Genomic DNA, 27,966 nt, shown 5'->3' on the forward strand with positions numbered 1-27,966 from the left:
TATTCTCCAAGGACTTTACAGTGCCCCGCAACTTTTTTGAACCATAGGCTATATCTGTTCCTGGTTCTACATTTTTTGAACGGGGCAAGCTTATTTAAGATGGTGATGAAAGCACTTTTAAAGGATAACCAGGCATCCTCTACTGACGGAATGAGGTTAATATCCTTCCAGGATACCCGGGCCATGTTGGTTGGAAAGGCCTGCTCGCTGAAGTGTTTTAGGGAGCGCTTGACAGTGATGTCCCAGTTTAGGTCACCTAACAATACGAGCTCTGAACATAGATGGGGGGCAATCAATTCACATATGGTGTCCAGGGCACAGCTGGGGGCAGAAGGTGGTCTATAGCAAGCAGCAACAGTGAGAGACTTGTTTCTGGAAAGGTGGATTTCTAAAAGTAGAAGCTCAAATTGTTTGGGCAAAGACCTGGATATTAAGACAGAACTCTGCAGGCTCTCTCTGCTGTAGATTGCAACTCCACCCCATTTCGCAGTTCTATCTTGTTGGAAAATGGTATAGTTATGGGATGGAAATTTCAGGGTTTTTGGGTGTCTTTCTAAGCCAGGATTCAGACACAGCTAGGACATCGGGGTTGGCAGAGTGTGCTAAAGCATTCAATAAAACAAACTTAGGAAGGAGGCTTCCAATGCATGAAACCAAGGCTTTTATGGTTACAGAAGTCAACAAATGAGAGCGCCTGGGAAATGGGAGTGGAGGAAGGCACTGCAGGGCCTGGATTAACATCTACATCACCAGAGGAGGAGTAGGATAAGGGTACGGCTAAAGGCTATAAGAACTGGTCGTCTAGTACGTTCGGAACAGAGAGTAAAGGGAGCAGAATAATGTACAGACAAGGGTATGGTAGGATGTGAATACAGTGGAGGTAAACCTATGCATTGAGTGACGATGAGAGATATTTTCTCTAGAAAGATAATTTAAACCAGGTGAGGTCACCGCATGTGTGGGAGGTGGAACTAAATTATTAGCGAAAGCGTGTTGAGCAGGGCTAGAGGGTCTACAGTGAAATAAGGCAATACTGACTAACCAAAACAACAATGGACAAGGCATATTGACATTAGGCATGCAAAGCCGAGTGATCATAGAGGTCCAGTGAGTAGCTAGGTGGGCTGGAGACACGGCGATTCAGACAGCTGTGGGCCGGGGCTAGCAAGCTAGCAGAAGGGGGATGTTGTGAAGGAAGAAATCTGTTGTAGCCCCCTCGTGCTGTTACGTCGGCAGTCCAGTCGTGATGGCTCAGCAGGGCTCTGTGTGGTAAAAGGGTCCAGGCCAATTGACAAAATAGGCATAGTGGTCCAAGAACTTGTGGACCTATTCAGGTAACAGTCCAATATGCTCTAGACAGCTTGTGTGCTGCGGCTAGCAGATGGGCATTCGGGGGACATCACGACGGAGAAGCCAGTTGAAAAAACCCCTCGGGCAGATTACATCCGTAGTCCAGTCGTGATGGATCGGCGGGGCTCCATGTCAGCAGTAAAAGGGGTCCAGGCCAAATAGGTATTGTAGCCGAAGGAGTAGCTGATGGACCTCTTCAGCTAGCCGGGTGATGGACCTAGCAAAGGCTAGCTCCTGGCTAATTTGTTCTTGCTTCGGGACAGAGACGTTAGCCAGGAGTGGCCACTCGGATAGCAGCTAGCTAGCTGCGATGATCCAGGTGAAAAGGTTCAGAGCTTGCGGTAAGAAACCAGAGATATGGAGAAAAATAAGTATGATTTTCTCAGGTTTGAGTAGCGCTGTGCAGACTGGCAAGAGTTGTCCGGGCTAAAGGTTAGCCAATGACTACGACCTGTTGGGGGTTCCGGTTCAAAAGAAAGAAAATAGCAGATCCATACCACATTGGGCGAGGCGGATTGCAGGAGTGTGTTGAGGTTAAGAAAAATATTTTGTAAGTATAAATGCGAAGAAAAAAGATATAAAAGAAAAATGACAAGACGAGAACAACGAAGTCTGACTGCTACGCCATCTTGGAACTGGGGAGAGCCTGGGGCAATATGAATGTTTCTCAGTCATCCCAGGTCAGTTCAGGTTGCCTAACTGACAGTCGAGGCATCCAATCTACCTCGTGGTTCTCCTTCTCACTAGAACGTTCCAGTGGGGGTTTAGTGTACTCATTCGTGGCAGATCAGCCATGATTCCAATCTATCAACATTCAGAACAACCCTCTATTCTCTCTATCCTAGAGTTAATATTCAGCTGGAATGTAGCTTGGGGGGGAGCTTGCAGATTCAACAGTCCACTTCTTATTAAAACATTATTACATCCTCTAGTTTGAGAAACATAAATAAAAAGGAAGCACATGAACAAAGCCCTGGGTATATATTGAACATTTGTAGATAGACATAATCCTACAGTAGTGGTGTTGTCAATTTACATTTACATTACATTCAAGTCATTTAGCAGACGCTCTTATCCAGAGCGACTTACAAATTGGTGCATTGACCTTATGACATCCAGTGGAACAGTCACTTTACAATAGTGCATCTAAATCTTAAGGGGGGGGGGAGAAGGATTACTTATCCTATCCTAGGTATTCCTTAAAGAGGTGGGGTTTCAGGTGTCTCCGGAAGGTGGTGATTGACTCCGCTGTCCTGGCTTTGTGAGGGAGTTTGTTCCACCATTGGGGGGCCAGAGCAGCGAACAGTTTTGACTGGGCTGAGCGGGAACTGTACTTCCTCAGTGGTAGGGAGGCGAGCAGGCCAGAGGTGGATGAAAGCAGTGCCCTTGTTTGGGTGTAGGGCCTGATCAGAGCCTGGAGGTCCTGAGGTGCCGTTCCCCTCACAGCTCCGTAGGCAAGCACCATGGTATTGTAGCGGATGCGAGCTTCAACTGGAAGCCAGTGGAGAGAGCGGAGGAGCGGGGTGACGTGAGAGAACTTGGGAAGGTTGAACACCAGACGGGCTGCGGCGTTCTGGATGAGTTGTAGGGGTTTAATGGCACAGGCAGGGAGCCCAGCCAACAGCGAGTTGCAGTAATCCAGACGGGAGATGACAAGTGCCTGGATTAGGACCTGCTCCGCTTCCTGTGTGAGGCAGGGTCGTACTCTGCGGATGTTGTAGAGCATGAACCTACAGGAACGGGCCACCGCCTTGATGTTAGTTGAGAACGACAGGGTGTTGTCCAGGATCACGCCAAGGTTCTTAGCGCTCTGGGAGGAGGACACAATGGAGTTGTCAACCGTGATGGCGAGATCATGGAACGGGCAGTAATTCCCCGGGAGGAAGAGCAGCTCCGTCTTGCCGAGGTTCAGCTTGAGGTGGTGATCCGTCATCCACACTGATATGTCTGCCAGACATGCAGAGATGCGATTCGTCACCTGGTCATCAGAAGGGGGAAAGGAGAAGATGAATTGTGTGTCGTCTGCATAGCAATGATAGGAGAGACCATGTGAGGTTATGACAGAGCCAAGTGACTTGGTGTATAGCGAGAATAGGAGAGGGCCTAGAACAGAGCCCTGGGGGACACCAGTGGTGAGAGCGCGTGGTGAGGAGACAGATTCTCGCCACGCCACCTGGTAGGAGCGACCTGTCAGGTAGGACGCAATCCAAGCGTGGGCCGCGCCGGAGATGCCCAACTCGGAGAGGGTGGAGAGGAGGATCTGATGGTTCACAGTATCGAAGGCAGCCGATAGGTCTAGAAGGATGCGAGAGAGTTAGCTTTAGCAGTGCGGAGCGCCTCCGTGATACAGAGAAGAGCAGTCTCAGTTGAATGACTAGTCTTGAAACCTGACTGATTTGGATCAAGAAGGTCATTCAGAGAGAGATAGCGGGAGAGCTGGCCAAGGACGGCACGTTCAAGAGTTTTGGAGAGAAAAGAAAGAAGGGATACTGGTCTGTAGTTGTTGACATCGGAGGGACCGAGTGTAGGTTTTTTCAGAAGGGGTGCAAACTCTCGCTCTCTTGAAGACGGAAGGGACGTAGCCAGCGGTCAGGGATGAGTTGATGAGCGAGGTGAGGTAAGGGAGAAGGTCTCCGGAAATGGTCTGGAGAAGAGGAGGGGATAGGGTCAAGCGGGTAGGTTGTTGGGCGGCCGGCCGTCACAAGACGCGAGATTTCATCTGGAGAGAGAGGGGAGAAAGAGGTCAGAGCACAGGGTAGGGCAGTGTGAGCAGAACCAGCGGTGCCGTTTGACTTAGCAAACGAGGATCGGATGTCGTCGACCTTCTTTTCAAAATGGTTGACGAAGTCATCTGCAGAGAGGGAGGAGGGGGGAGGATTCAGGAGGGAGGAGAAGGTGGCAAAGAGCTTCCTAGGGTTAGAGGCAGATGCTTGGAATTTAGAGTGGTAGAAAATGGCTTTAGCAGCAGAGACAGAGGAGGAAAATGTAGAGAGGAGGGAGTGAAAGGATGCCAGGTCCGCAGGGAGGCGAGTTTTCCTCCATTTCCGCTCGGCTGCCCGGAGCCCTGTTCTGTGAGCTCGCAATGAGTCGTCGAGCCACGGGGCGGGAGGGGAGGACCGAGCCGGCCTGGAGGATAGGGGACATAGAGAGTCAAAGGATGCAGAGAGGGAGGAGAGGAGGGTTGAGGAGGCAGAATCAGGAGATAGGTTGGAGAAGGTTTGAGCAGAGGGAAGAGATGATAGGATGGAAGAGGAGAGAGTAGCGGATGAGAGAGAGCGAAGGTTGGGACGGCGCGATACCATCCGAGTATGGGCAGTGTGGGAAGTGTTGGATGAGAGCGAGAGGGAAAAGGATACAAGGTAGTGGTCGGAGACTTGGAGGGGAGTTGCAATGAGATTAGTGGAAGAACAGCATCTAGTAAAGATGAGGTCGAGCGTATTGCCTGCCTTGTGAGTAGGGGGGGAAGGTGAGAGGGTGAGGTCAAAAGAGGAGGAGTGGAAAGAAGGAGGCAGAGAGGAATGAGTCAAAGGTAGACGTGGGGAGGTTAAAGTCGCCCAGAACTGTGAGAGGTGAGCCGTCCTCAGGAAAGGAACTTATTAAGGCATCAAGCTCATTGATGAACTCTCCGAGGGAACCTGGAGGGCGATAAATGATAAGGATGTTAAGCTTGAAAGGGCTGGTAACTGTGATAGCATGGAATTCAAATGAGGCGATAGACAGATGGGTAAGGGGAGAAAGAGAGAATGACCACTTGGGAGAGATGAGGATCCCGGTGCCACCACCCCGCTGACCAGAAGCTCTCGGGGTGTGTGAGAACACGTGGGCGGACGAAGAGAGAGCAGTGGGAGTAGCAGTGTTATCTGTGGTGATCCATGTTTCCGTCAGTGCCAAGAAGTCGAGGAACTGGAGGGAGGCATAGGCTGAGATGAACTCTGCCTTGTTGGCCGCAGATCGGCAGTTCCAGAGGCTACCGGAGACCTGGAACTCCACGTGGGTCATGCGCGCTGGGACCACCAGATTAGGGTGGCCGCGGCCACGCGGTGTGGAGCGTTTGTATGGTCTGTGCAGAGAGGAGAGAACAGGGATAGACAGACACATAGTTGACAGGCTACAGAAGAGGCTATGCTAATGCAAAGGAGATTGGAATGACAAGTGGACTACACGTCTCGAATGTTCAGAAAGTTAAGCTTACGTAGCAAGAATCTTATTGACTAAAATGATTAAAATGATACAGTACTGCTGAAGTAGGCTAGCTGGCAGTGGCTGCGTTGTTGACACTACACTAATCAAGTCGTTCCGTTGAGTGTAATAGTTTCTACAGTGACTACCAGGAGTGGGCAACATAGAGCCCACAGGCCATATATGGCCTCCGAGCCCATTCAATCAGTGCCCGGGGTGGTTTGAGTTTTTTTTTTTTAAATGGGTGTCATGGTTAAAAAACAATCCAGACCACTCTTGAAATTCTAAAACTAGACAATGTATGGAGAAGTGATAATGGACCTCTACATTTACAAATAACTGTCCTTTCTCCGGTCCAAACTGCTTAAGACAAACAAATTAGTCCAGAAAAAAAAAAAACGCTGAATTTTCAAATTGGCCCCCACGCCGAAGTTATTGCCCACCCCTGGACGAATGAGTGTCTAAATACATCCATATAGAATAGTTCAAATATAGCCTGAACAACATGTCAACATATGGCAGGGACTTAAAGACGTTGGGCCTGCTGTGAAATAGGAGGTCCTGCTGGATGACAAGAGAAGATGGAACCCCTTCTGGAATTCATTACAGCTGGCTACTGCTCTACTCAGAAGAAGAAAAAAAACTTTCATTCTGGAAAAAAAAGCAGACGCATAACGGCTCTCCATTTAAATTCCCTTTCACTTGCAACATGAAAGAGAAACATCAAATACACGGCACCACCCAGCAGCCTCTCCCTCCGGACCCGCTTCCTGCTGAGAAGAGAAGACACACGCTAGCTAGCACCGAGCAGCCAGACACCGCCACCACCTGGCCAGGTGGAGGATGTGCAGCCAGAGGAAGTGGGGGGGGGGGGTGAAGTTTATTCACATATCAAAATACGTAGATTCTCGTTACCTTATTTTAACATCACCCCCCTCCTCTCCCACACCTTCCTTTCCTCCAGCTCTGGCGAGACATCTGACAGAGGGTTAATGAAGTCTGCTAATTAGAAGGTCAGGTTGAATTAAAAGCGGCTAGGGTGGTAGAGCGATGAAAGGGAGCGTATTAAAGCAGTGTGTCCAGACCAGACTAGATTGATCAGCTGAAGGCTCTGACCCTCATTTGAAAAACACACATGGTACTGACTGAAGGTTCCCCACCAATTAGACAGACAGACCAGTCATAACTGATCACTGAAACACTCTGCTATTAGAGTAAGTATAATTATCCCTGCAGGCTAGCCGGCTGCTGTGTGGAGAGCAGTTGACGTGTGATCTTAGCTCTGATATGATCTAGGAGTCTCACTGAGTCTGGGATAAAAACTGCTCCAAGATCAGTGAGGGTCAAAGGAACAGGTGACATACAGGGAGGAGTAAAGGGATAACTTGATTTCCAGATACAGGAATCAAAAAGGTAAGAGTTACAGGCTAAGATAAAGGAATCAAAAGAAACAGGCTAAGATACAGGCTAAGATACAGGAATCAAAAGAGTAACAGGCTAAGATACAGGAATCAAAAGAGTAACAGGCTAAGATACAGGAATCAAAAGTAAGATACAGGAATCAAAAGAGTAAGATACAGGAATCAAAAGGTAAGAGTAACAGGCTAAGATACAGGAATCAAAAAGGTAAGAGTAACAGGCTAAGATACAGGAATCAAAAGAGTAACAGGCTAAGATACAGGAATCAAAAGAGTAACAGGCTAAGATACAGAGATTGGAGAGTAGATAATGTAGTATGATGGCTACAATAAATAAAGACAGGAAGATATATTGGCCTTAAGGGCAAGAGAAGACAACATATATGGAGTGCAGTTACAGGTAGGATTGACAGTCAGAAGAGTAACATACAGCACCTGTTTGACAGACATGTACACGTGGTGGTTGTGGTGCATGTAAGGTGAGCTGTGTCTGTCCAGCCAGCTCAGCACAGAGCAGCCCTGATCCCCCAGACACACAAAGACCAGAGGCAAGGATTGTGTCAGAGCAGAGCCGGGGCTGCAGAGCTGCAGGCAGGAGCGATGGATTAAGAGCCACTCAGACAAAAGCCCTATGAGAACCATGGAGACAGCCCTACTGATACTATATCATTATCTGGCTCCATATCACGGACTCCCTACCCAGAGATCTCCACCTTTCACTCCCCTCAGTATACCTCCAACTCAACCCCCTTTCTCTGGCTTTCTATAGCCCCCAGAAGGTTGACATGGCATTAAACCTAGATCTCACTCTCTCCTCTTCTATGGCTCTATCACATCTTATATCCCAACCCTCTCCCCTCCCTGCTTCCTTTCAAAGCTGGCCAGCTGCCATGTGACCTAGTCCCCCCTCATTACATCACAGGTCCGAAGCCTTGCTCACAGTTCCAGTAGGATCAACTAGAGCTACACTCACAACAGAACACCTAACTGTGTGCAATTGTAAGTGCAGACAAATAAACACAGTTGTACGCTCACATACAGTCACATAGGCACAGTCGAACACCACATGTAAGTATAACTTCTTCCAAAATGACAGGCTTTCTTGACAAAGACAAATAGTGTTGAGCTTTAGGAGGCCTTAACAAGCCAACCTTCTCCTGATTAAAGATGACAGCGGCCATAGAAGGACTCTGAACAGACATAACAGTAGCTATATATCCATCTCCTGCACATCAAGTTGCCAGAAGGGATTGTGTATAAACCAACACACTTCAGAGCTAATAGTAATGCTGCTTTAACCTTTGCCTTGCCGCAGTTTTCCCACTCCTCCTATTTATTTATCTACCCGAAAGAAATACTTTGAGTTAGAGTTCTTCGAACCTATGAAGCAAAGCTGGTAGGAAGAGGGAGGGAGAGAGAGAGAGAGAGACTGGTGTGATACCTTACTCGTTGTAATTATGCGATTTATAATTAAAATGCAAATTAAGTGAGAGGGAGTTTCTCTTCGCCTCGTTTAAATGTTTTCATTTTTTCTCTATTGTTCCATTAGTCTCCAACAGAGGAGCATGAAAGGCTGCTGATTGCCATAACACGGCAGTAACCACATTTTAGATGGATGGTGCAACTTGCTATTGGTGGTTATGGAAACAACTCTGGTGACCCATTTCCTTTCCCTCACAGTGACCTTCTTGGTATCTGGTACTCCATCGTTAGAGACTGGCCAAGAGAGAAACATGGTGCAAAATGTGAACAAAGAGAAACTGCCAAAAACACAAAAAATATCCAGATAAACAGAAAACCTCACATGTATTCCCTCATGCAGCCAACACACAAAAAAAATGTCAGATTACATAAATGGGATGAGCCCAATTAAAAAGTAAGACCATAAGGCTCATACCATCAGGAAAAATCACCACAGGCGATTGACTGTATTCTCTCATTGACCTGTGCACTTCCCTCAACAAAGTATCTACAACCCCCACTCCTATCGTCTGGAGGCCCGTGTTCATATCTGTGAAAGCAATCATTACAGCTAGCAGAGGACATGAGCTGTAAACATAGTTACATCTATCTGTAAATGTGAAGAGACGCTTGACTTCCATAATAAGCTCCAAGGAATCAGTAAGGTAAGAAGAGTGCTTTCAGACAGACAGTGGGGATCCCCAACACGCCCCCTTCGACCCTTACTTTTTTTCGTTATCTGAAGCAAAAAAAAAAATCTCAATGTGGACCCAAATCCCCTTTAAACTTAAAACTGCAACACAGAGAGATACTCTAAAATGCTCTATAATTTGGGTGTTATAATTCAAATGAGACCATGAGAGAAAAAGCAAACAAAAAGAAATGTTTTTGAAGTAGACGTCCTTCAGTTTGACTTTACCAGGTAACACGCTTTCGCCTCCATTTCGCACATCAAGTGGATTTCAAAACACATTTGAGGACCAGAAAGCTTGGTAATTAGCAGTCCTTGCTCATAAAGGGACCAAAAACTAAGCCTGTCTTAAGCTCTATTTCTCCATACCCTCCAGTTGTCTCTTCGGATTCCTCTCCTCTCACAAATTATGTTGCCTGGAAACAATCAATGTGCCTAAATGTTTTTATTTTTAACATATTCCTGGCAGCTTTGGTCAGCATTCGGCCTATTTTATGTTCTCGAAATACAACATTGTTGTGACAGTTCTTGCTGCCCCTGACAACTTGACTGGTCTATACTGACAGACATGAGAGCTAAGACAGACTTATTAGATTTAGATCTATATTAGATTTATGGTCTCGTATAGAAGGCTATATTACCTACAATGTCTACTATAAATGCTGTTTACTGACAGAGGCCTAACACAAGGTCTAATGTAGTCTCGCTCCACAATCGTCAGTTCTGTCATGACTACACATGAGGATCACAATGGGTCAGATCAGCTTGGCAATGGCTGAGGGGGGAGACTTTTGACACATCACACCCGGTCGTAAATCAAGCAGGAGAGAACTGTGTCTCTAGTATTGGGGTCGGAATGTATGTGTTCAAAAGTATTTTGCCAGCCAAAAACGTCAAAAAAACGTCAAAAAAAGTGAACAGTGGAACAAGTGTGAGAAATGGTCAAAGTGTAGATGTGGAAAACCAATGTATATTTTATGTCATTAAAAAAATGTATAATGAAAATATTGCAACTTTATCAACTATGTCAAGTTTACTGACATAGTGATGTGAACATAATATGAATAATGATAAAACCATTTTTGTTATGATAGGAATGTGATTAGCCACACCCCGAGGGAGCTCATAGATCGTGTCAGGATAATGGAACGCCCCTTTTTACCAGAGTATTTAAAGGACGAGTTAAGAATTAACATATCAGACCAAAAAAGCATGGAGCGTTAGCTACATGTGGGAAATGGTTGAAATAGTGAACCAACACGAGGTGAAGAAATTAACTCACCTTGCGTGGTAACATGTTGAAATGGTTAGAAACAACACAGGGTGAGGAAAATTAATTTACCAGACCAGGACACCGTCAATCTGAAGCTGCGCATGTAAAGTGAGTTAGGAACTTTGAATATCTACCCGAGGAAGAAACTAGAAAAACCTCACAGATAAATCACTAGTACAGCTAAGTAGCTGCTCTTAAGAAACAGCCCATTGGAGACCGGACAATTAAGAAGGACATTGTGACCTCTGGTGGACAATCAGAGCGTGTACAAGTTGCCAACAGGAAAGGCTAACAAAAACCCTTTTCAAGACGGTTTGGTTTCACCAGAGGATGACAAACGACGGCATTCAGACATGGGCGGTGGTTTGTGTGCAAAGTGAAAGGTTACTGTGAGCGTAGTTTCCAAATGTACGATAAGTGTCTTTCCCTCTCCCCTCTAATGTTATAACAAGCCGTCATATTGTCAGCCAACTAGGAACCTGTAGACTCATTTACATGCTGCTGCGCGGTTTGTTGCTAAACTTTTAAACTCGGACAAAACAGAGATGCTAGTTCTCGGTCCCAAGAAACATTCTGTTGAATCTGACAATTAATCTTGATGGGTGTACAGTAGTCTCAAATAAAACTGAAGGACCTCGGCATCACTCTGGGCCCTGATCTCTCTTTTGACAAACATATCAAGACTGTTTAAAGGACAGCATTTTTTCCATCTACGTAACATTGCAAAAATCAGAAACTTTGTCCAAAAATGCAGAAAAATGTATCCATTTTGTATCCATCCATCCTTTTGTCACTTCTAGGTTAGACTACTGCAATGCTCTAAATAAAACGTCAGTTAGTGCTAAACACAGCTGCTAGAATATTTACTAGAACCAAAACATGTGATCATATTACAAGACACCCCCAATAAAGGAGTGGTTCTGCAGGTGGTGACCACAGACCACTTCTCAGTTCCTATGCTTCCTGGCTGATGTTTTGGTCACTTTTGAATGCTGGCGGTGCTTTCACTCTAGTGGTAGCATGAGACGTAGTCTACAACCCACAAGTGGCTCAGGTAATGCAGCTCATCCAGGATGGCACATCAATGCGAGCTGTGGCAAGAAGGTTTGCCGTGTCTGTCAGCTTAGTGGAGGCGCTACCAGGAGACAGGCCAGTACATCAGGAGACGTGGAGGAGGCCGTAGGAGGGCAACAACCCAGCAGCAAGACCGCTACCTCCGCCTTTGTGCAAGGAGGAGCAGGAGGAGCACTGCCAGAGCCCTTCAAAATGACCTCCAGCAGGCCACATGTGCATGTGTCTGCTCAAACGGTCAGAAACAGACTCCATGAGGGTGGTATGAGGGCCCGACGTCCACAGGTGGGGGTTGTCCTTACAGCCCAACACCGTGCAGGACGTTTGGCATTTGCCAGAGAACACCAAGATTGGCAAATTCGCCTCTGGCGCACTGTGCTCTTCACAGATGAAAGCAGGTTCACACTGAGCACGTGACAGACGTGACAGTGTGGAGACGCCGTGGAGAACGGTCTGCTGCCTGCAATATCCACAGGCATGACCGGTTTGGAGGTGGGTCAGTCATTGTGTGGGGTGGCATTTCTTTGGGGGGCTGCACAGCCCTCCATGTGCTCGCCAGAGGTAGCCTGACTCCCATTAGTTACAGAGATGAGATCCTCAGACCCCTTGTGAGATCATATGCTGGTGCGGTTGGCCCTGGGTTCCTCCTAATGTAAGACAATACTAGACCTCATGTGGCTGGAGTGTGTCAGCAGTTCCTGCAAGAGGAAGGCATTGATGCTATGGACTGGCCCGCCTGTTCCCCAGACCTGAATCCAATTGAGCACATCTGGGACATTGTGTCTCGCTCCATCCACCAACGCCACGTTACACCACAGACTGTCCAGGAGTTTGAGGATGCTTTAGTCCAGGTCTGGGAGGAGATCCCTCAGGAGACCATCCGCCACCTCATCAGAAGCATGCCCAGGTGTTGTAGGGAGGTCATACAGGTACGAGGCGACACTTTACGGAGCCTCATTTTGACTTGTTTTAAGGACATTACATCAAAGTTGGATCAGCCTGAAGTGTGGTTTTCCACTTTAATTTTGAGTGTGACTCCAAATCCAGACCTCCATGGGTTGATCAATTTGATTTCCATTGATAATTTGTGTGTGATTTTGTTGTCAGCACATTCAACTATGTAAAGACAAAAGTATTTAATAAAAATATTTCATTCATTCAGATCTAGGATGTGTTATTTTAGTGTTCGCTTTATTTTTTTGAGCAGTGTATATCAACCGGGACAGTTGGCTTTTCACTAGGACCGGGAGGAACAATGGCCGCCTCTCTCTTTTGCGCAAAAATCACTCTGAGAGCCCCCACCTGACCACTTCACGTTCACGCTCACTCTTCAAAATAAAGGCCTGAAACCATATCTAAAGGCTGTAGACACCTTAGGGAAGCCATGGAAAAAGGAATCTGGTTGATGTCCCTGTCAATGGTCAAATTGGGATGCATAGGAACACAGAGGTTTCAAAATAAGAGTCACTTCCTGATTGGATTCTTCTCAGGCTGTCGCCTGCAATATCAGTTCTGTTATACTCACAGGCAATATTTTTACAGTTTTGGAAACTTGAGAGTTTTCTGTCCTGATCTGTCAATTATATGCATATTCTAGCATCTGGTCCTGAGAAATAGGCCGTTTATTTTGGGAAAGTTATTTTTCCAAAAATAAAAATAGTGCCCCCTAGCTTCAAGAGGTTAAACCAATTTGTGTAGTACTGAATAATCAGCAGGGCCGGGGTTCTTGCAGATCCAAGGTTGCAACTGTTCAGAATAAAACTGATAGAAGGTAAGGATTAACAAGTGACTGTTACCAATACCATATCTTCTTGACTTTAATTTGGGAGATTGTAACTCATTAAATAACTTCTTCCGTGGTGCCCCAAATGCTAATTAGCTAATTGTTACACGATTATTTTAAATCAAGTAACAATTAAACATAGTTAGTGGATTAAATAACAGCCATCAGATCAATTAAAGTCAAGTCACAACAGTCCCTTGTTATAAACCAAGTTGGACACCACATTTCCCCCCAAAATAAATAGTGGGGCAAAAAAGTATTTAGTCGGCCACCAATTGTGCAAGTTCTCCCACTTAAAAAGATGAGGCCTGTAGTTATCATAGGTACACTTCAACTATGACAGACAAAATGAGGAAAGAAAATCCAGAAAATCACATTGTAGGATTTTTTATTTATTTATTTGCAAATTATGTTGGAAAATAAGTATTTGGTCACCTACAAACAAGCAAGATTTCTGGCTCTCACAGACCTGTAACTTCTTCTTTAAGAGGCTCCTCTGTCCGCCACTCGTTACCTGTATTAATGGCACCTGTTTGAACTTGTTATCAGTATAAAAGACACCTGTCCACAACCTCAAACAGTCACACTCCAAACTCCATTATGGCCAAGACCAAAGAGCTGTCAAAGGACACCAGAAACAAAATTGGAGACCTGCACCAGGCTGGGAAGACTGAATCTGCAATAGGTAAGCAGCTTGGTTTGAAGAAATCAACTGTGGGAGCAATTTTTAGGAAATGGAAGACATACAAGACCACTGATAATCTCCCTCGATCTGGGGCTCCACGCAAGATCTCACCCCGTGGGGTCAAAATGATCACAAGAACGGTGAGCAAAAATCCCAGAACCACACGGGGGGGGGGGGGATCTAGTGAATGACCTGCAGAGAGCTGGGACCAAAGTAACAAAGCCTACCGTCAGTAACACACTACGCCGCCAGGGACTCAAATCCTGCAGTGCCAGACGTGTCCCCCTGCTTAAGCCAGTACATGTCCAGGCCCATCTGAAGTTTGCTAGAGAGCATTTGGATGATCTAGAAGAAGATTGGGAGAATGTCATGTGGTCAGATGAAACCAAAATATAACTTTTTTGGTAAAAACTCAACTCGTCGTGTTTGGAGGACAAAGAATGCTGAGTTGCATCCAAAGAACACCATACCTACTGTGAAGCATGGAGGTGGAAACATCATGCTTTGGGGCTGTTTTTCTGCAAAGGGACCAGGACGACTGATCCGTGTAAAGGAAAGAATGAATGGGGCCATGTATGGTGAGATTGAGTGAAAACCTTCCATCAGCAAGGGCATTGAAGATGAAACGTGGATGGGTCTTTCAGCATGACAATGATCCCAAACACACCGCCAGGGCAACGAAGGAGTAGCTTCGTAAGAAGAATTTCAAGGTCCTGGAGTGGCCTAGACAGTCTCCAGATCTCAACCCCATAGAAAATCTTTGGAGGGAGTTGAAAGTCTGTGTTGCCCAGCAACAGCCCCAAAACATCACTGCTCTAGAGGAGATCTGCATGGAGGAATGGGCCAAAATACCAGCAACAGTGTGTGAAAACCTTGTGAAGACTTACAGAAAACGTTTGACCTCTGTTATATACACGTTGTTGGCAATGACAAAGTATTGAGATAAACTTTTGTTATTGACCAAATACTTATTTTTTCCACCAGAATTTGCAAATAAATTCATTAAAAATCCTACAATGTGATTGTCAGGATTTTAAAAAAAATTGTCTGTCATAGTTGAAGTGTACCTATGATGAAAATTACAGGCCTCTCTCATCTTCTTAAGTGGGAGAACTTGCACAATTGGTGGATGACTAAATACTTTTTTGCCCACTGTACTTCACTAATCTCAGCAGCCTCTCAGTCCAGTTAATACAAAAATACATTTGCTTTTCATAGTCATGATATGCATGATATTCATGATGAGGCCAAAACCACCCCAAACTCCAGCTGCCATGTATCCTTCAATCCTCCATGCATTGTTTTCCATTTTAATGGAGTTTAAATCAATTTCAGTACGCTCTACCACAGGAACGTCGCACCAATGTGGTTTTCGGAAAAAACTACTCCAGACATACTTTACTTTCTAAATTTCATTACAGTTTTTATAATTATACATATACTATTGGTTATGTTTATGCAAATGGCTGTGAATCTACCAGAATTGTTGTACAAAAAAATAGAGCAAGAAACTCAATGAGTGGGAAAGTCACATCCACTACATTCCTCAGTTTCAATTGATGAAAAGTCATCCTAGAAAGATCTTATTACATTTTTTAATTTTACCTTTATTTAACCAGGCAAGTCAGTTAAGAACATATTCTTATTTTCAATGACGGCCTGGGAACAGTGGGTTAACTGCCTGTTCAGGGGCAGAACGACAGATTTGCACCTTGTCAGCTCGGGGGTTTGAACTCGCAACCTTACGGTTACTAGTCCAACGCTCTAACCACTAGGCTACGCTGCCGCCCCTTGTTTGCAGGAAAGTGATGAAATTTGTTGGGATCATCAGAAAGATTAATGGTTTGATTCATCAGGCCTGCTTCATATGCCTCCTACCTACACAAATTACTTACCAGACAAAAGACATGCAAGACTAGCCACCTCCTCTAATTACCTGGCTCCATCTGCACCTTTCTTTAAGAAACTCAATATCTTGACTACTAATGTACGCCAATCTACAAATACTTCAGACAGTTTACTGAAACCCTTCAAATGGATTCATCCAGGTCAAATCTGAAATCCATCTATATATATAGTGCATTCGGAAAGCACTCAGACCCATGGACTTTTTCCACATTTTGTTTTGTTACGTCATTCTAAAATTGATTAAATCATTTTTTTTACCCTCAATCTACACACAATACCCCATAATGACAAAGAAAAAAATAGTTTTTAGAAATGTTAGGTGCCTTTTGTAAAACTCCAAGCAGGCTGTCATGTGCCTTTTACTGACGACTAGCTTCCTTCCATATGGCCAGTCTACCATAAAGGCCTGACTGGTGGAGTGCTGCAGAGATTGTTGTCCTTCTGGAAGGATCTCCCATCTCCACAGAGGAACTCGGGTTCTTGGTCACCTCCCTAAGACCAGTCTCCCCTGATTGCTCAGTTTGGCCGGGCGGCCAGTTCTAGATAATCTTGGTGGAACCAAACTTCTTCCATTTTAGAATGATGGAGGCCACCGTGTTCCTGGGGATCTTCAATGCTGCAGACATGTTTTTGGTATCCTTCCCCAGAGCTGTTCCTCGACGCAATCCTGTCTTGGAGGTCTACTGCCAGACCTTATATAGACAGCTGTGTGCCTTTCCAAATCATGTCCAATCAATTTAATTTATCACAGGTGGACTCCAAGTTGTAGAAACATCTCAAGGATGATCAATGGAAACAGGATGCACCTGAGCTCAATTTCGAGTCTCATAGCAAAGGGTCTGAATACATATGTAAATAAGGTATGTTTTATTTTTCTACATTTCTAAAAACCTGTTTTCGCTTCGTCATTAGACACTGTGTTAACCTTCACCCACTGCCGCACCTCACATAGAGAATTGACTATCAGATACTATCAGATACAGAGGTAACACATTTCCAAAACATCATCATCCCCTCAATAACTTCAAGTGAAGACTGGGAGTCAGCCTGTATAGACTAACTCTCACATGGGCATGCACACATATTTAAAACAGTTTTTTCATTAGTAGGTTTTGTTATCTGTTTTTAACAACTGCAACTCATGATGAGTTGAGATGTTTTGTGGCCCCCAATCACCGGCATGCATTCCTCCCACTGTCCTTTCTGCACGTCTAACAATTATAATGATGAACAGTCCCGGCAGTGGTACAAGTCGCTGAATTTGTAATTCAGAGAGGACGCGGCGAGAGGACGCGGCGAGAGAGAGAGAGAGAGCGAGAGGACGCGGCGAGAGAGAGAGAGAGAGCGAGAGGACGCGGCGAGAGAGAGAGAGAGAGCGAGAGGACGCGGCGAGAGAGAGAGAGAGAGCGAGAGGACGCGGCGAGAGAGAGAGAGAGAGCGAGAGGACGCGGCGAGAGAGAGAGAGCGAGAGGACGCGGCGAGAGAGAGAGAGCGAGAGAGGGCGAGGCGAGAGAGAGGCGAGGGCGAGGTGAGAGAGAGAGCGAGGAGGCGAGAGAGAGGCGAGGCGAGGCGAGGCGAGGCGAGGCGAGGGCGAGGCGAGAGAGAGGCGAGGCGAGGGCGAGGCGAGAGAGAGGCGAGGCGAGGGCGAGGCGAGAGAGAGGCGAGGCGAGGGAGAGGCGAGGGCGAGGCGAGAGAGAGGCGAGGGCGAGGCGAGAGAGAGGCGAGGCGAGGCGAGAGAGCGAGGGCGAGAGAGAGGCGAGGGCGAGGCGAGAGAGGCGAGGGCGAGGCGAGAGAGAGGCGAGGGCGCGGCGAGAGAGCGAGGCGAGAGCGAGAGAGGGCGAGGAGAGGACGAGGCGAGAGAGCGAGAGGACGCGGCGAGAGAGCGAGAGCGAGAGGACGCGGCGAGAGAGCGAGAGCGAGAGGACGCGGCGAGAGAGCGAGAGCGAGAGGACGCGGCGAGAGAGCGAGAGCGAGAGGACGCGGCGAGAGAGCGAGAGCGAGAGGACGCGGCGAGAGCGAGAGCGAGAGGACGCGGCGAGAGAGCGAGAGCGAGAGGACGCGGCGAGAGAGCGAGAGCGAGAGGACGCGGCGAGAGAGCGAGAGCGAGAGGACGCGGCGAGAGAGCGAGAGGGAGAGCGAGAGGACGAGAGGACGCGCGAGAGAGCGAGAGCGAGAGGACGCGGCGAGAGAGAGAGAGCGAGAGGACGCGGCGAGAGAGAGAGAGCGAGAGGACGCGGCGAGAGAGAGAGAGCGAGAGGACGCGGCGAGAGAGAGAGAGCGAGAGGACGCGGCGAGAGAGAGAGAGCGAGAGGACGCGGCGAGAGAGAGAGAGAGGACGAGAGAGAGAGCGAGAGGACGCGGCGAGAGAGAGAGAGCGAGAGAGACGCGCGAGAGAGACGCGGACGCGAGAGAGAGAGAGAGGACGAGAGAGCGAGAGCGAGACGCGGCGAGAGAGCGAGAGCGAGAGGACGCGGCGAGAGAGAGAGAGCGAGAGGACGCGAGAGAGCGAGAGAGAGAGAGCGAGAGAGAGAGAGCGCGAGCGAGAGAGAGAGAGCGAGAGGACGCGGCGAGAGAGAGAGAGCGAGAGGACGCGGCGAGAGAGAGAGAGCGAGAGGACGCGGCGAGAGAGAGAGAGCGAGAGGACGCGGCGAGAGAGAGAGCGAGAGGACGCGGCGAGAGAGAGAGCGAGAGGACGCGGCGAGAGGGCGAGAGGACGCGGCGAGAGGGCGAGAGGACGCGGCGAGAGGGCGAGGACGCGGCGAGAGGGCGAGAGGACGCGGCGAGAGGGCGAGAGAGAGGCGAGGGCGAGGCGAGAGAGAGGCGAGGGCGAGGCGAGAGAGAGGCGAGGGCGAGGCGAGAGAGAGGCGAGGGCGAGGCGAGAGAGAGGCGAGGGCGAGGCGAGAGAGAGGCGAGGCCGAGGCGAGAGAGAGGCGAGGGCGAGGCGAGAGAGAGGCGAGGGCGAGGCGAGACAGAGGCGAGGGCGAGGCGAGCGGGCGAAAGAGCCACCAGAGAGTGTGTGGGTCTACTCAGGTCCACCGATGCATAGAGAAACAGAAAGACAAGGGGGCGAGCATTTTGAGCTGAGGACAGGCTTTTTTCTTCTCATTAAAAATGGAAACCTGTCATTTCTAAATGTACTTCTTAACACACACAGACACAGCTGACAGTGAGGGTCAGACACCAAGGCCCAGACCACCCACTGCCCACCTGCCTCTCCACAAGGCATCTCACAGAGAAAGACTAAACTACTTTAGGAGCAATATACAGTCATGGAAGAATGTGAACACCTATAGCTGCAATCGCCACCAGCATATCAGCTTCAAAAACACATACTTCAGCAGAGCCAATTAAGATCAACCCCTCTCTTAAGTTGTCATGCTGGTGTGCTGAGACACTGCAATCAAGGGCAAACGCCTGCCATAGGGAGATAACGGAGTACAACAGTCGCCCTCACCCCACCTCTGAAGATCCTCCCTCATTTCTAACAGAGGGAACACAGCCTCCCTTCCTGCCCCCCCAGGAGAACCTGTGCCCCCCCCCCCCACAATGAGACTAAGCAGGACCATTCAACAGCACAAACCCCCTGTGGAATAGGCATGTCAGCCCACTGTAGTACACCATCACCAGAGCTGTGTCTAGTAATGGAGATAGAAGGGCGAGTCAGATGATGGAGGGTCCAAGTGAATGGTAATGCATGGACAGAGACAATACAACAAGTAACATGGACAACAGCCTTTTTTGGACGAACACTCAACACAGTAGACAAGCAGAAAGGAAGGAGTGAGAGAAAAGAGAGGGAGGGGTTGGAGATGGAGGTAAAGAAGGAAAAGCTGTGCTCTCCCTCCTTCCTTCTTCTCGTGTTGCTCTTTTCAGCTTGGGGAAAGGAGGAGAAGGCAGCAGCACTAATAAGTTCAGCTCCATCTGTCTGCTGCTCGCCATGCGACAGGGGCTAGCTACTCTTCTGGTGCCCCGACGTCACTATGCTTCCCAATTACCACATTTACACACTGCACCTCGCACCGCACGCACACACTCCTTCCCTCGTTTACATTTCTGCAGCGCTATTTTAACCTGTTGAACCTATGGGGGCGCTGTGTCATTATTGGATAAAAAGACGTGCCCGTTTTAAGTGCAATATTTTGTCACGAAAAGATGCTCGACTATGCATGGAATTGACAGCCTTGGAAAGACAACTCTGACGTCTCCAAAACTGCAAAGATATTATCTGTGCGTGCCCCAGAACTAATGCAACAGGCGAAACCAAGATGAAGTTTCATACAGGAAATGCCCCGGATTCTGAAGGCGCTGTGTTCCAATGTCTCCTTATATGGCTGTGAATGCGTCAGGAATGAGCCTGCGCTTTCTGTCTATTCCCCGAGGTATCTGCAGCATTGTGACGTGTTTGTAGGCACATCATTAGAAGATTGACCATACTACATTTACCTGGTGTCCCGCCCGGTGTCCTGTGTGCGTAATCTGTAGGTCCATGCGCGTTCCATTTCTTCAGAATTGAAAGTAAACTGCCACGATGGATTTTATCGTCGATAGATATGTGAAAAACACCTTGAGGATTGATTCTAAACATCGTTTGCCATGTTTCTGTCGATATTATGGAGTTAATTTGGGAAAAAGTTCACGTTTTAATGACTTTTTTTTTCCTTACCCAAACGCGATGAACAAAACGGAGCGATTAGTCAACACAAATAATATTTTTTGTAAAAACGGAACATTTGCTATCTAACAGAGTCTCCTCATTGAAAACATCTGAAGTTCTTCAAAGGTAAATGATTTTATTTGAATGCTTTTATGGTTTTGTGGAAAATGTTGCATGCTGAATGCTAAATGGTACGTTAGCCATCAATACTGTTACACAAATGCTTGTTTTGCAATGGTTGAGAAGCATATTTTGAAAATCTGAGATGACAGTGTTGTTAACAAAAGGCTAAGCTTGAGAGCAAATAGATTAATGTCATTTCATTTGCGATTTTCATGAATAGTTAACGTTGCGTTATGGTAATGAGCTTGAGGCTGTAGTCACGTTACCGGATCCGGGATGGCTAGACGCAAGAAGTTAAATGCTACGTACTTCCATCTCGCCTTTCTACATGTATATTATCCATACATGAATTAAACAGTGAGTTAGTTATACAGTGAATGCTGAGAAAGAGCAGCTCCTCTCTGTGGAAGGTGTAGAAGCAGTGCATGAAGACTAACAGATGCCACCACCTGTAGCTGTGGCCAAACTGTTTCTTTTATTTCTTTTATTTTTTTACTCGGTTTATTAAGTTTTACACACACACAGACAAGACAATAATATACTCAACTAGAAAAAAGAAAAAATACAAATTCAAATAAAAAAAATTGCTTTAAAGATACCATACTTTAGACAAGTTAAACACACCAGAAGGCTACAAAGGTTAAAGGGCAAAACTGTTTATTTTTAAAGCCCTGCGGTTGTGATGAAGTGTTGAGATTACACCGAGTGTCGAGTACATCTCTACTCTAGACACCTTGGTGTGTGTGTGTGGTGGCTGGCCTCTAAATGCCACTGCGTCTAGTCAGTACTCAGACCCAACACTGTCTTGACTGGGAATGAGACAAATATACAAAATTGTAAATCTTTGCAACCTGATTCCAGACCATCTCAGTGAGGCATGTTGTCGATTTAACATCCAGTCTGATCTGATCCAGGATCCGTGTATTATCTGACCACAGAGCGCTGTGCAAAGCTGCCTGGCAGGCAACAGGCATCACATCCACCAAGCCAGAGTCCATTAAGATAAGATCCAAACAATAACAGTGCTGTAAGTGGCTGTCCCCACCTCGTACCTCACCCTCCCCGTCTGACCTTTCCTAATTCAACTTCAGGTTAAGTGTACCTGTGCTCGCTGCCTCTCAATATGTTCTCTCAGGGAGGCCTTTTGGTGAGTCATCAGATAGCGCCGGCTGCAGCAGTATTCTCTGAGGTTGGAAATGCCAGGCAGATAAGGCTGCTCAGGTGTTTGGTGTGCACAGATGCGCACGCACGCACAGTGCCGGGTGACATTTTAAAAGTCCTCACTGCTTCTCAGAGCACACCAGTTTAGTTTAACATTACCCATTCTCCTCACTGCTTCTCAGAGCACACCAGTTTAGTTTAACATTACCCATTCTCCTCACTGCTTCTCAGAGCACACCAGTTTAGTTTAACATTACCCATTCTCCTCACTGCTTCTCAGAGCACACCAGTTTAGTTTAACACCACCCATTCTCCTCACTGCAGCTTATCCTCAATATAATACTCCAGCCATCATCTTCCAGTCCATCCTGTGCCGGAGTTAACTTTCCCCCAGCCACACCTCTCAAGGATTAACACACTGTAATGGTCATTAGAGTCTGGCACTTTCCAATCTCCAACCGGCCTGTCAAACTCACCACCGAGACTGATTCAGTTCCCGTAGACTCATGGTGACAACACCAGACAATGACGCGGAGAGAGTGATGGAGAAAGTCCCCACTCAAAGGAAACTATTCACAAACCGGTAAACGTAAACAACAGCACATCACAGAGCAAGTACCTGTAGATGCTTAAGGGAAGGTGTGGCTGGGAAAATAGGCAGAAGTGAGGAAAGGAAAGAAGGAAAGAGGGACAGACAGGGTGGAAGAGGAGCTGATCACAGTTGGATTGTGGCCCTTCAGGAGGAGAAATAGCAATAAAACCTAATCATTAAGCAACTCCACACAAGCAGCCTGTTTGAGACTGGGGGAGCCATCGGCAGAACAGCTGCAGGGTTGCCGCAGCAACTGGAATTAGAACCAGGAGGCCGAATGTGAGACAGAAACCAGGTGAAAGATGAGAGTGAAAGAAAGGGAGAGGAATCAAACACCTTTCCAGGTTGCCAAGCGACAGGCGATGCCAGTCAGTGAATGTAGAGCACAGTTGATCAAAGTTGGCCGCTGGGCGGTAATACGTCCAAAAATAATTACTGTAAAAAGACCTTTAAGATGTAAACCTGCACTGTCACATATGGCCGTTGAGCTGCCACATACGTCTGTTAGCATATGTGTTAGTGAGTAATTGCAATATGGTTGGAGTAATGACTGGGTTAGATATGTATATCAGACAAGTCCTAAGGATTCCTTTCCCAGCACTGATAGGTTGTTGCGTGGTCTCAAAGGATCAAATCATGTAAGGGATAATTAATGAGGGACTATGCGTTCTATCGATATTCATAAAAAAGGCCTCCCGAGTGGCGCAGTGGTCTAAGGCACTGCATCGCTGCGCTAACTGTGCCACTAGAGATTCTGGGATCGAGTCCAGGCTCTGTCGCAGCCGAGTGGGAGACCCATGGGGAGGCGCACAATTGGCCCAGCGTCGTCCGGGTTAGGGGAGGGTTTGGCCGGCAGGGATGTCCTTGTCCCATCGCTCATTAGCGACTCCTGTGGCGGGCCGGGTGTTTCCTCCGACACATTGGTGCGGCTGACTTCAGGATTAAGTGGGCATTGTGTCAAGAAGCAGTACGGCTTGGTTGGGTCATGTTTCAGAGGACTCACGGCTCTCGACCTTCGTCTCTCCCGAGTCCGTACGGGAGTTACAGCGATGAGACAAGACTAACTACCAATTGAATACCACGAAATTGGGGAGAAATAGGGGTAAAGATTTAAAATAAATACAGACCTGGAAATTGTGTTCCACGACACGCTAGCAGAGTGGAACTGACCTTCCACAGAGTTGCATTATTTTCCAGAGAGCCTCTAGTTGATTATCCCTTTAATACCACGGCTATAATTTAACATGACGCTAGAAATGCATTCAACATCCACTGAAGTAGCTAGAAAGTTTACTAGATAGCTACAGTAGTTGCCTTGGTAACCAAAACAAACATACTTGCTTGTTTAGCGAACTAAACCATCAGTCCTAGCATGCTATTATGAAAAATCCAATAGAACAATGCTAATGTTTTCAATATGACCTTTGCTTTCAAAAGCAGCTCAAACATAGAACATGTAAGAATTAACTATATTGAATTCTACCGTGCAAACATACCATGCCCTTCAAGCCAACAAGTATATAACAATGCCATGGTATAATTAAGCAATAAGGCCCGATGCGGTGTGGTATATGGCCAATATAGCAAGGCTAAGGGCTGTGATTAAGCACGACGCAACTTGGAGTGCCTGGACACAGCCCTTAGCCGTGGTATATTGGCCATATACCTCAAACCCCAGAGGAGCCTTATTTCTATTATAAACTGATTACCAACATTATTAAAGCAGTAAAACTAAATGTTTTGTCATACCCGTGGTATATGGTCTGACATAACATGGCTTTCAACCAATCAAACCACCCAGTTCATAAAAACATTTGTTTTTACTGCTCTAATTACATTGGTAAAGTTTATAATAGCAATAAGACACCTCTGGGGTTTGTGGTATATGGCCAATATACCACGGCTAAGGGCTGTGTCCAGGCACTCCGCTTTGCGTCGTGGTTAAGCATATTGGTCATATACCACACCCCCTCTGACCTTATTGCTTAAATAAAGTATACCAATCAATAACAGCTTGGATAAAGTCTATATGAAGCGATTTGAGGTTTCATCCACCTTAGATTTTTAGTCTTGCATGAGTTGTTTCTCTCACATAGATCACAATAGTTGTTCTCATTAAAGTGTCTGTAATGCAGTGTCTTAACTAATTGTGAGTGGACCGATCCCCTGCCAGGCCAGGTCCTCCAGGGCCACTTCTGCTGTGCTGACCGGGACAGACAGAGCGTTGGGAGCTCATTGAGCCTGGCAGCCGGCTGGCAGGCCAGCCAAGGGTGAGTGACAGGTCAGGTGAGCGACGCTGGGCCAGTCAGGCATGGTGAAACAAGCCAGCATAAAGCAGAGCATAGCAAATCCACTGAATATAAAATACAAAAATTTAAAAACACACTCAATGATCTTAAGTGGCGTCAATTACCTGGAGCAGCTGTGAGAGAGGAGGACAGGGGATGGAGCCACTGACCGAGGAGCGGGTGAGGTGAGGTGGAAGGGGGCTGGGGGATGAGAGAAACCCAGTGACAGGTCCTCTAAAACCCGGAACTAATTACTCCATAAAGAGACACTGGTCTCTGATCACTGCTAAGGGCTCTCACTGCAGGGTCAGCCCCGCACATCACTCATACATACACCAGCATGCACGAGGGCCTTCACACACAACTATTTTAACATACATACTTGTAATTTAATCTGAGAAATACCATGTGGGTGATGGTCAATTTCTACATAAAGGATTCTGTTCACCTCTTGTTCCATCTAGACGGTTGTTTCAGATCATATTTAACGATTTGTTAAGTTTACTAGAACGTCTACAAACACTTTATTTCATACAAATCCTCCGTTCTCTCCAGTTTACAGTTCTGTCACAGGTCATTTACAGTTACAATATCCTCCCCTCCCTCATCTCTCACACCAACACTGATAATTATTCCCTTTTCACACCTGAAAGTCCTTTATTAGAAATTAAGTGTTACTTTAGCTGTTTGAAGACAGACACATCTGAATCATATATTGAATGATTCAATGCTGCCACCTACATCAAATTCTGCTGTCTTTGCATCCACCCTCTTTCCTCTTTCATTTCTTTGCGTCATTCATTTATTCAAACCCTAAATCTCACACCTTCTCCCATCTAAAAGTAACCTTCTTCCTCTCTGTCAACAAAATTCTCCCACTCCTAGTTATTTTTCTCTCTCTCAACATTTCCCTCAAGTCTCTTCAAACCAGCCACCAGTCACTGCCCCACCCAAAATCACCCATCTTCCCTGTGTTGGTACACCCTCCCCTCCTTTATCTCCAACCCAGTTGGTACTCACCCAGATCAAAGGCCCTCAAACATCTGTGCTGCTGGCTGATGCCATGGCTGGGCCAGCTGGGCCCTCTGTCTGTCAGTCTGGGAGCAGTCCTCTATCTGTACGTCTGTCTGTCTGCGTCTCTGGCTGTGTCCTTCTGTTTGCCTGGGCCTCCTGTCCGGCTGCAGAGGAGAACACAAACAAGAGATTGAGAGGAGTGTGAGTGTGTGAGTTCATTGTGGAAAACGGTTCGTTTGTATCTGAACGGACTCAGGTACCTACTTAACGTGTACGCACACAATAATACTTTGGGAATGTGTAGTGTAGGTTTAGTTAGGAAAGTCCAGCCAGACAGTACAAGGTAGGGCCCCAGTAGTTCAATCAGAAGGCCATCTCCAATAACAGTGCTGTCCGTCTGGTCTCTCTCTCTCCCTGGCTGAACAGTTCCAGTCTATGGTGGAGGAGAAGTCTGTACGTCTCCTTCCCTCTCCCTCTGTCGACATGGCTGAGGTGACTCTGTCTCCCCCATGGAGGAGCGGGATTCATTTAGTGCGGTGTCTGATTTGAGGTGAAACCAAACCGATGCCAAACAGAATTATTAAAATACTTCATTATGTCTAGTAGGGATGCACAATAAATCGGTGAGCATTTCGGAAAAGGCCTATATTAGTAAAAAAATGCCAACATCGACACGATGTCTTGCAAAAAAAAATATGCAAAACCGATGTTAAAGCTGACGTGCATACCTATATAACGTAGGTAGATGACGTGCATACCTATATAACTGTTGGAGGAAATTATAGTTTAAATGATTAATTATGTATACATTTAAATTAGAACCATTTATTTTAATAATATTATGTTATGGGGACGGCATAACATGCATTGGGGCGGCAGCGTAGCCTAGTGGTTAGAGTGTTGGACTAGTAACCGGAAGGTTGCGAGTTCAAACCCCCGAGCTGACAAGGTACAAATCTGTCGTTCTGCCCCTGAACAGGCAGTTAACCCACTGTTCCTAGGCCATCATTGAAAATAAGAATGTGTTCTTAACTGACTTGCCTGGTTAAATAAAGGTAAAAATTCAAATAAAATGTTAAAAAAATATGAAATGAAATGTATGGATTTTTGGTTAAACTGGAGCCGAAAATGTAGGTAAAACAAATTAATTGTCTGTACCTTGCGGGTTTAAGGGAGAAAGGAGGGCATATATATTTTCAGACAGATAAGAATGTTTGTTTGATGTTAAATTAGTGGAGAAAAGTATATCTTTTAGACAGATTGGAATGTTTGTTTTATGAGGGGAGTAGAAGACATCTCCAGACCTGAAGACACTGCGCTATTGTGTGGATTGGAGAGGGTGTGAGAAACTGATGACGTCATTTTATGTTCTCTCCTTAAAATGTAATGTTCTTTGTATTTTGAGTCAGTACTCTCTTGAATTAAACGCTGTTACCTGACTTAAGACTAGTCTCGATCTATTTCATGCATAAATGATAAACTTACAACTTATTATGAAATAGAGGGTGAATTTGGTTTTGGCTACAAAACATATAGGAATTTAGAATTCCTCTAACAATAACGTAGGTAGATGACGTGCATACCTATATAACGTAGGTAGATGACGTGCATACCTATATAACATAGGTAGATGACGTGCATACCTATATAACGTAGGTAGATGACGTGCATACCTATATAACGTAGGTAGATGACGTGCATACCTATATAACGTAGGTAGATGACGTGCATACCTATATAACGTAGGTAGATGACGTGCATACCTATATAACGTAGGTAGATGACGTGCATACCTATATAACGTAGGTAGATGACGTGCATACCTATAAAGTAGGTAGATGACGTGCATACCTATATAACGTAGGTTAGAGGACGTAATGACGCCACAAAAAATACAGCGCTACACAGAACAAAAGCATTAAAATACTAAGTGCACACTTCCAACAACTAAACAAGTTCAAGTCCAGCAGTCATTTGAAAGGGTAAGAAAATTTCAGCGAGACAATTCAAAGGCAAAATCCATTAACGCCAAGATAAAGGAATTCATTGCCCTTGACAATCAACCCTTCTCTGTTGTGGATGATGTTGGCTTTCGCCGACTGGTCGAGCCCCGGTATACACTTTTTTTCAGAAGTTGCCCTACCGGAGTTACACAGTATTGTTGAAACGTACATCTATGATCTCACTGCTATTAGCTTCCCGACTGACATTTGGAAAAGCGATGTCAGCCCCATTAGCATGCGGAGTCTGACAGCACAATGGGTCGACAGGGATTCCATACTGAGGAAAGTCGTATTGCATGCTGAAGAATGTGC

General features: G+C 46.4%; 1 protein-coding gene across 2 annotated transcripts in view; it reads right to left on the minus strand.

Moving 5' to 3' along the window:
* The window catches only part of LOC123999894 (speckle-type POZ protein), a 101,409-nt gene that overhangs the window by 53,568 nt on the left and 19,875 nt on the right, over window positions 1-27,966 (minus strand). The window contains exons 2-3 of one of the 2 annotated variants that reach the window (XM_046305910.1): window positions 25,658-25,815; window positions 24,763-24,838 (exon numbers count right to left, since the gene is read on the minus strand). The gene's annotated coding sequence lies outside the window, so the exon portion shown is untranslated. The remainder of the gene's footprint in view (window positions 1-24,762; window positions 24,839-25,657; window positions 25,816-27,966) is intronic. The other variant, XM_046305908.1, reaches the window with a different exon arrangement.

The sequence above is a fragment of the Oncorhynchus gorbuscha genome, linkage group LG16 (assembly GCF_021184085.1).
Source record: "Oncorhynchus gorbuscha isolate QuinsamMale2020 ecotype Even-year linkage group LG16, OgorEven_v1.0, whole genome shotgun sequence".
In the NCBI taxonomy this organism is placed as follows: domain Eukaryota; kingdom Metazoa; phylum Chordata; class Actinopteri; order Salmoniformes; family Salmonidae; genus Oncorhynchus; species Oncorhynchus gorbuscha.